We start from the raw sequence: 9,328 nt of genomic DNA, 5'->3' as shown, positions 1-9,328 counted from the left end.
CCACCATAATTTGCAAATAAATTCTTTCCAGATCAGCCAATGTGATTGTCTGGATTTGTTTTCTCATTTTGTCTCTCATAGTTGAGGTCTACCTATGATGCCAATTACAGGCCTCTCTCATCTCTGTAAGTGGGAGAACTTGCACAATTGGTGGCTGACTAAATACTTTTTTGCCCCACTGTATATACCAGTAGGACACACTGTTCATGTTCTAGATCCCAGGGAGTAGTTCTGTCATTATAAATACTCTGAGGGGTAGACTGTCCATGTCCTAGATTCTGGAGGTAGTTTTGTCGTTTTATATACATCAAGTGAAAGACTGTTTATGTTCCTGACTAAGGATGGTAGTTGTGACATGTTACATACACCATGGCAGATTGCGTTCTAGATCCCTAGGGGAAAGTTCTGACATATTATATATACCATTAGGACAGATTGTTCATGGTCTGGATCCTGAGGGTAACTTTGTCATGTTATATACACCAGGGCAGTATGATGTCTATGTTTTGGACCCCTGTGTGGAAGTCCTGTCTTGTGTGCTCACAAGGGGGTACATTTTTCTGTTGTAGACCCCAGGGAGGTAGTTCTGTCATGTCACAAACACCAAGAGGCAAATTGTCCATATTCCTGACCCCAAAGGGTAGTTTAGTCAAGCTTGTACAAGTCAAGTCCAGTTAACTCAGCGGTTCTCAACCTGGGGGTCGCGACACCTTTGGGGGTCGAACGACACTTTCACAGGGGTCGCCTAAGACCATCGGAAAACACATATTTCCGATGGTCTTAGGAACCGAGACACCGCCGTCTCCAGGTGTGGGCGGGATGACATGCCGCCCCTGTCATCTGGACACACCTTCGGGATCAATCCTCGCCGGTGATTGGCCGCCGGAACTGTAGCTCAGGAGAGGCACACAGGCGGCCAATCACCGGCGAGGAGGTGGAGCTTGGAGAGAAGGAGCCGAGCGGCACCGCGAAGATCGAGCGGGTGAAGAGGAGGAGAGCGGCCGGAGAAGAAAGACAGCGGACAGGTAAGTGTCTGTACCATGGGAGAGGGAGGGAGGGAGCGAGCGAGCGAGCCCAGGCTGGAGCAGGGGTCAGCAAGGTAAGTATCATTGGTGTCAGTGGGAGGAATAGTGCCCCATCATTGGTGTCACTAATACCAATGATGGGGCACTATTCCCCCCACTGACACCAACGATGAGGCACGATTCCTCCCCCCACTGACACCAACGATGAGGCACGATTTCTCCCCCCACTCACACCAACGATGGGGCACTATTCCTCCCCCCACTGACACCAACGATGGGGCACTATTCCTCCCCCCACTGACACCAACGATGGGGCACTATTCCCCCCCCCCACTGACACCAACGATGGGGCACTATTCTTCCCCCCACTGACACCAACGATGGGGCACTATTCCTCCCCCCCCCACTGACACCAACGATGGGGCACTATTCCTCCCCCCCCACTGACACCAACGATGGGGCACTATTCCTCCCCCCCCACTGACACCAACGATGGGGCACTATTCCTCCCCCCCCACTGACACCAACGATGGGGCACTATTCCTCCCCCCACTGACACCAACGATGGGGCACTATTCCTCCCCCTACTGACACCAACGTTGGGGCATTATTCCTCCCCCTGATACCAACGGTGGGGCCGCTATTCCTCCCCCACTGACACCAACGATGGGGCACTATTCCTCCCACTGACACCAACAATGGGGCACTATTCCTCCCACTGACACCAACGTTGGGGCATTATTCCTCCCCCTGATACCAACGGTGGGGCCGCTATTCCTCCCACTGACACCAGTGATGGGACACTTTTCCTCCCACTGACATCAGTGATGGGACATTATTCCTTCCACTGACACCTGTGATGGGGCACTATTCCCCCCACTTACACCTATGATGGGGCACTATTCCCCCCACTGACACCTATGATGGGCACTATTCCTCCCACTGACACCAATGACGGGGCACTATTCCCCCCACTGACACCTATGACGGGCACTATTCCTGCCACTGACACCAATGACGGGGCACTATTCCTCCCACTGACACCAATGACGGAGCACTATTCCTCCCACTGACACCAATGATGGGCACTGTTCCCCCCACTGATACCAATGATGGGCACTATTCCTCCCACTGATACCAATGATGGGCACTGTTCCTCCCACTGATACCAATGATGGGACACTATTCCTCCCACTGACACCAATGATGGGGCACTATTCCTTCCACTGATACCAATGATGGGGCACTATTCCTCCCACTGACACCAATGATGGGACACTATTCCTCCCACTGATACCAATGATGGGCACTATTCCTCCCACTGATACCAATGATGGGCACTATTCCCCCCACTGATACCAATGATGGGGCACTATTCCTCCCACTGATACCAATGACGGGGCACTATTCCTCCCACTGACACCAATGATGGGGCACTATTCCTACTACTGACACCAATGATGGGGCACTATTCCTCCCATTGACATCAGTGATGGGACACTATTCCTCCCACTGACACCAATGACGTGGCACTACTCCTCCCACTGCAAAATTACAGTTATGAAGTAGCAACAAAAATAATTTTATGGTTGCAGGTCACCACAACATGAGGAACTGTATTAAGGGGTCGCGGCATTAGGATGGTTGAGAACCACTGAGTTAACTAGTTGCATCCAGGGTTTGTTAAACTGCTTGTTATATATCCCAGGGGGCAGCGTGGGGGCTAGATTGCTCTTTATATACCCCAGTTGGCAGTGTGGGGGTTAAACTGCTTGTTATATACCCAGGAGGAAACGTGGGGGTTAAACTGCTTGTTATATATCCCAGGGACAATGTGGGGGTAGACTGCATGTTATATACCCCAAGGGGCAGTGTGGGGGTTGGACTGCTTCTTATTTACCCCAGGGGGCAGTGTGGGGGTTAAATTGCTCATTATATACTCTAGGGGGCAGTGTGGTGGCTAGACTGCTCGTAATATACCCCAGGGACAATTTGGGGGTTAGACTGTTTGTTTTATACCCCAGAGGGCAGTGTGGGGGTTAGAGTTCTTGTTATATACCCCAGAAGACAATGTAGAGGTTAGACTGCTTGTTATATAACCCAGGGGGCAGTATGGGAGTTAGACTGGTTGTTATTTACCCCAGGGAGCAGTGTGGGGGTTGGACTGCTGGTATATACCCCAGGGGACAGTTTGGGGGTTAGACTGTTTGTTATATACCCCAGGGGGCAGTGTTAGGGTTAAATTGCTTCTTATATATCCCATGGGGCAGTTTGGGGGTTGGACTGCTTCTTATATACCCCAGGGGGCAGTGCGGTTGGACTGCTGCTTATATATCCCAAGGGACAGTGTGGGGGTTGGACTGCTGGTATATACCCCAGGAGATAATGTGGGGGTTGGACTGCTTCTTATATACCCCAGGGGGGCAGTGTGGGGGTTGGACTGCTTCTTTTATACCCCAGGGGGCAGTGTGGGGGTTGGACTACTGCTTACATACCCCAGGAGGCGGTGTGGGGGTTGGAATGCTGGTATATACCCCAGGAGGCATTGTGGGGGTTGGACTGCTGGTATATACCCCAGGAGGCAATGTGGGAGTTGGACTGCTTCTTATATACCCCAAGGGGCAGTTTTGGGGTTGGATTGCTTATTATATAACCCAGAGGGCAGTGTGGGGGTTGAATTGCTTGTTATATACCCCAGGAGGCAAGGTGGGGGTTAGACTGCTTGTTATATACCCCAGGGGCAATGGGCAATGTGGAGGTTGGACTGCTTGTTATACATCCAACCTGACTTGGGGGGAAGTAGACCACTCAATCCTGGACTTAGAAATTGCGGCAAAAAGGGATGATGAGCATCAAGGTGCTGGGTGGGCCAGAAGTGCATACAGCTCCAGTACTCTTTGCACGCTCCACCAGACTTGCGGGGAACTAGCGTACTCAATCCTGGACATACAAATAGCGGCCCAAGTGGATGTTGAGCGTCAAGGTGCTGCGGTTGCCATCCCGTGCGTAAAGCCCCAGTACTCCCACCATGCCTGACCTGACTTGGGGGGCAGTAGCGCACTCAATCCTGGACTTTGAAAATGCGGCGGAAGGGGATGACGAGCGTCAAGGTGCTGCGGTGGCCAGAAGTGCATACAGATCCAGTACTCCTAGCATGTCCGACCTGACTTGCGGGGAACTAGCGTACTCAATCCTGGACTTAGAAATTGCAGCAGAAGAGGATGACGAGCGTTAAGGTGCTGTGGTGGCTGGAAGTGTGTACAGCTCCAGTACTCCTGTCATGGATCACCACCGCACATCCACAGTGGCTAGCTAACCGAGGTCCGTCTGTGACTTGGTTATGAAGGGGACTTACTTTGAGCATATAAGACTGGCCGTGATATACTTTCACAGCCCACACTATCTCTGGCCACCACTAGAGGGAGACTCCTCTCCAATCCAGCTGGCAGATGCAAATCTTACATACAATCTGGTGCACTCTAAGGGTTGGGGAGCAGTCTAGCAATTGGCACACCCTTCTAGGATTCTTCCAGCTATCCTACAAGCTAGAACCCCAGTATTAATCACTTTTCCACTGTCCACACATCCCCACACCAGACACACAACAAACGTTAGCTTGCCACCACCTGACAGTTTATCGGCAGACTGGCCTGCTGGGCCACCACACACACAGATCTTTGTCTAGTAGATCTACTACTTTACAATCTGCATGCAATCTGCCAACACGTCGTGCAACTGCGTGCAGATTGGCAATGAACTTAGACTGAGCACATAGACACTACAATACAACAATCTCTCCGGAGATATGAGCCTGAGCTTATTACACAGAAGTCACTTATTCATTTTATGATTTAATATCCCAAAAGTGGGCAGTGCATAAAATATATACAAAGAAAAAACAGTTACAGAAAATACAAAAAGACACACAATTGGCTATTCACTTTAAAATAAAAAGGGAATAAAAATAGAAATAAAACTTTTGCTAAAATTTATCCTGCGATTGGAGCAAGTCAGAGAAAGTCTGCGATTCACCAGTCATATGGAACCGGCTCCGTACGAATCACCTCATCAGTATCTCAGGGTCCTCAATTTATTGAAGTATGGATGTGGGCTGGACTTAAGCCCTTGGTCAATCGACCCTGCCTAATCTTGAATGGGCCAGAAACAGTTCGGATCACCAGGTCAGGGATAAAATTTCCGACACCAGCGCATCAGTCTGATCGCGACATTACCAATCACTGTTTAGTTGCTGCAATCGGGCGCAATTTGTGCGTTTCTCTGGGATTCTACAGAGGCTATGTAAGGGACCATCCAGCAGTACCACTAGCACTCCACTGAATAGGCGTCCCCAGAGCACGGAATCTAAGTCCCAAGGTGCTTGTTCACCAGGGCCACTGATGGTGGGGATGGACTTGGAGCCCCCTGAGACCAGGTCGTGTCTACTGGGTAAACCCATCAGTGGTAGTGGTATACGCCGAGGGCTCCCACAGGGGAGAGCCTGATATGAGGAGGTCTGAAGACCCCACTGGGAGGGACGGATGGATGGCTGAGCAGGTGCGAAGTCAGACAGGCCGGGTCGGTAACAGAGAGGACGGTACGGTACAAGGCAGCGGGCAGAGAATAGTCGGGTCACACGCCAGGTCAGTAACAGCAGGTCAGATCCAATAGGGGGCATCCAAGAGAGAGGTCAGGCAAAGCAAGGGTCTGGGCAGGAGAATATAGCAAGGTCAGAGCACAATCTGGGTCAGCAACTTACAAATCACAGGTTCACAGGTACAGGATACAGGAAAGACCAAAAGGCACTGAATGACAGCTCAGGGCCATTTAAATATCCCGCCCTGCGCTGTCATTGGTGCCACGCGCGCGCCCGCGGTCCCTACTGCGCATGCGCAAACTCATTCGTTGCGATCGGCCAGGTCCTAGTGCCTGCGTTCCTGCACAGGGCAGTGCACTGCGCCTGCGCCGAGCCCATCGCGGAGGTGATCTCCGACAGGCTACAAATACATTTACATGTAGATGGAGCCTACAGTGTGTCCAATCAGAAGGAATTATCTCCATCGCTCTGCAACTAATATCTTAGCTTTTATGAGATGAAATAGATTCCTCGCATCTGTGGATATAAATCAGAGCTGGTAGGCCTTTCAGAGCCCTCTCCTGGTCTCCTGCTGTTTTTTGAAGCCAAAATAACTAGAGCTCTTCTTTTAGATTTCAAGAAGGTGGCAAACTCTGGCTACATAGGTGACAACGTTTTATTGGCATCTAGGTGTCACCTCTAGCCTAGAAGCTGCTCTGTCCTTTCAGATGCTAATTGGTGAACATATGTCTCTGACTGAATACTGAACACAGATCTGTAATAACATGGAATGAAACTAGATCTACGGTTACATATTTCTACTGATCACATCTCAACTACCTGAATCTTACATTTATATCACATCTCCCCCCTTCTAGATGATGCGTAGCTGAGCCTAAACAGGTCGGATAAGGCGTCTGCCTGGAAGGTTCCCTAGATTATTGTCGGGTGAAGCTTGTCCCAACTGAAGCTCGGACCCACTGATATTTCAGCCTGTCCCCCTGCAGATAGGAGAGGGCTACTGCACAGCTCTCTGAGTGATCCTAAAGGGTCTGGATCAGAACTGGCCAGCAGATCGCCCTGTGGATCCACTTCATCCACTGGCCAATGACTATCTACTGGAAGGGTACAGGCAAACTTGTCATTGTGCGCTGTCATCATTTTCAGCCACTGGCCATGGTCATCTGGTGGTACTCTACCGCACCTAGATGTTTGAGCCTGGCATAAGGTCATTCCTGGGTGATCTGGACCTGATTCCATGGCCTGGATACCAGGGCCTCCACCTTCTGACCTGTCTCCCACACTTCTGCGGGATAGGATGGGAGAAGAGATCAGCGCTGGGTGCGGCCGCCTCTCTTCTCCTCTCACTTCCACTGTGGCAGCACCCAGATATTGCAGAGTTCCCCTTTAAACATTAACACTTCTAGCAGCCTCTTTTTCCAAAAGCAAGGTCACCAGCTCACTTCCCCCCTCCCTTATTTCCTGTGAGGTAATGTGTTCCAGCTGGTAGCTGGTATCCTTATCTGTAGCTGGTATTCAAGGCCATATATTGCAGTTTAGAAAGTCTTTTGAACATACAGAAAGTGAAAGAGGAAAAATATGCATTGTGATGTAATTGTTAATATGTATAGGCTGTGAGATGTTTTTTAAGCTACTTAGCTTTGCAGACATGAGCCTGGCTAAGTCTCAACCAGCGCTGGTTAAAAAAAATGTTTGTTTTCCTCAAGTTCGTGTCCGGAGTTTACCTGGTATCCCCAAAGTTGCCTCTACATTTCCTTGTGCATTGGCCAGGAAACCAGGTGTAACTACCAAGACAGGTGGTTTTCCACCACGACCCAAAGGGACCGGTCTGGAGCTGACCCCTTAGATCGAGGCGTTGTCTCAGGTGCCGCTGGACATTTGTCTGGGAGATTGTGCTACATCTTGGTCGCCTGCTCCGAGGATCGACCCGCTGGACTCCAAAGAACCTGGACTGGGGAACCAACCATCAAATTGTGGAAGCTCCACTTCAGAAAAAGGTGAGATCTTTGCCTTTTGGGTTGTAACAGTCAGTCAGGACCTCTCGACGGTATTCGAGGGAAGGGGAGCCTGATCACCTCCCAAGTTGAACCCAGTTGGATGATTGCACATCCTGGGCTAACCTCCAGTCAGTCAGTAATTTTGGGTTGGAAAGTCTGGTGTGTATGTGAGTGAATAAGCCACTGCCCTGTGTAAGTGCGGTTCTTGGTACTGGACTGGGGCTGATATCACCCTGTTCCAAGTCACCGATAAGGGGAAGCATTTGTTTTTTAACCCTATTGTGTCAAGGATCTTGGACCCCTTACCAGATTTTCAATCCCCTACCCCTCTGTGTCTGTTATGGTGTCTCTAAGGAAACAATATGGGTGGTAATCAGTCAGTCCTGACCCCCTTAGAGTGTCTGGTCAGTAATTTCAGGAGTGGATTTTTCAAAGCCTGCAAACTGAAAAACAGTCCTAAAAGGTTAGAAACACTATGCGAGAAAGACTGGCCCCGTTATGGAAAATGTTGGCCGCCCCAGGGTACGTTTGATTTAGAGACCATTGACAGATTGCAAGAAATATTATGTTTATAGAACACTAAGAAGATGTATATAGGACAGTATATATAATATACACATATATTGTGTATACGGATCTCTCAGGACACATCTGTATACTACACTGATGGATGTATAGAAATATGGCATCGATATTAGAAGTAAAGTAGATGACATATGATTTGTGCATGAGATGTATAGAGGATAGGAGAAGTACAGCTGATATACACTATGAAATGTATAGATGACAAAGGTAATACTACAGACTAAAAGTATCAAGCGTATCTTTTCCCAACCTGAGGAGACAGATCTGCCTCCTCCATACAGTATGTACAGGGATATAGCACGGGTGCATATAGACAAGGGACAAGCCCTGATGCCTCTCCCCATAGACAGTGGGAATTTAACTCAGTCCTATTTCCCGAAGCAGATGCGAGTACCCCATCAATGCCAAATCTTACCAAACATGTTCATACTAACACCCCTAGTCATGACACTTTTAGTACAAGCAGTAGGATGGGGGCACAGGAACAACCAATGGGCGCACAGATCAGGTGTTCACTTCTACCCCGAAGAATCCCAGTGCCAGTAATTGGACTCTTGCCCCATCCTTTCATTTACCCATGCAAATGCCCCTAAGGGAACAATTGATAGGGGGCTGCCAGACTAGTCTACACTCCCTTCACTACAACTGACCTACTGAACTGGAAAACTACTAACCCCTCTTATAGTAAGAAACCACAGTGTCAGGGTCCTGTCCACGGCAGAGGTTCTGGAAGATCTGGCATTTCTGCCAGTACTCAGCATGGCCGCAGAAGGACACATCAGCCTCAGTCTACTGCCAGACGGCCTTTATAAGTAGGCTCATCAGTTCCTCAAGTTGCTGGATGATCTCTAGCTCCCCTTGCCCTGTTCCTGTTTCCTGTGACCCGTGATTTCCTGTTACCGACTAGGCTTGCTCCTGGACCTGTCTACTCTGCCTTACCCCTGATCTGACCTCGGCCTGGCTTACGGATACTCTCTCCCTCTCTCGCTCGCTCCTCTGTGTATGACCTCGGCTATCCCATCTGACTACGTCTGCTCTGATTCCCACCTTGTACCTGACCTTGGCTTGAACCGACTACCCAGTAAACATCTAAATCCCGAAAGGGCTTGCATACCACGCACAGGCGC

Source organism: Staurois parvus, unplaced genomic scaffold, assembly GCF_062004578.1.
Source record: "Staurois parvus isolate SC_StPar_1 unplaced genomic scaffold, SC_StPar_1.0 ptg000947l, whole genome shotgun sequence".
Taxonomy (NCBI): Eukaryota; Metazoa; Chordata; class Amphibia; order Anura; family Ranidae; genus Staurois; species Staurois parvus.
Note: the sequence above shows the minus strand (reverse complement) of the source record.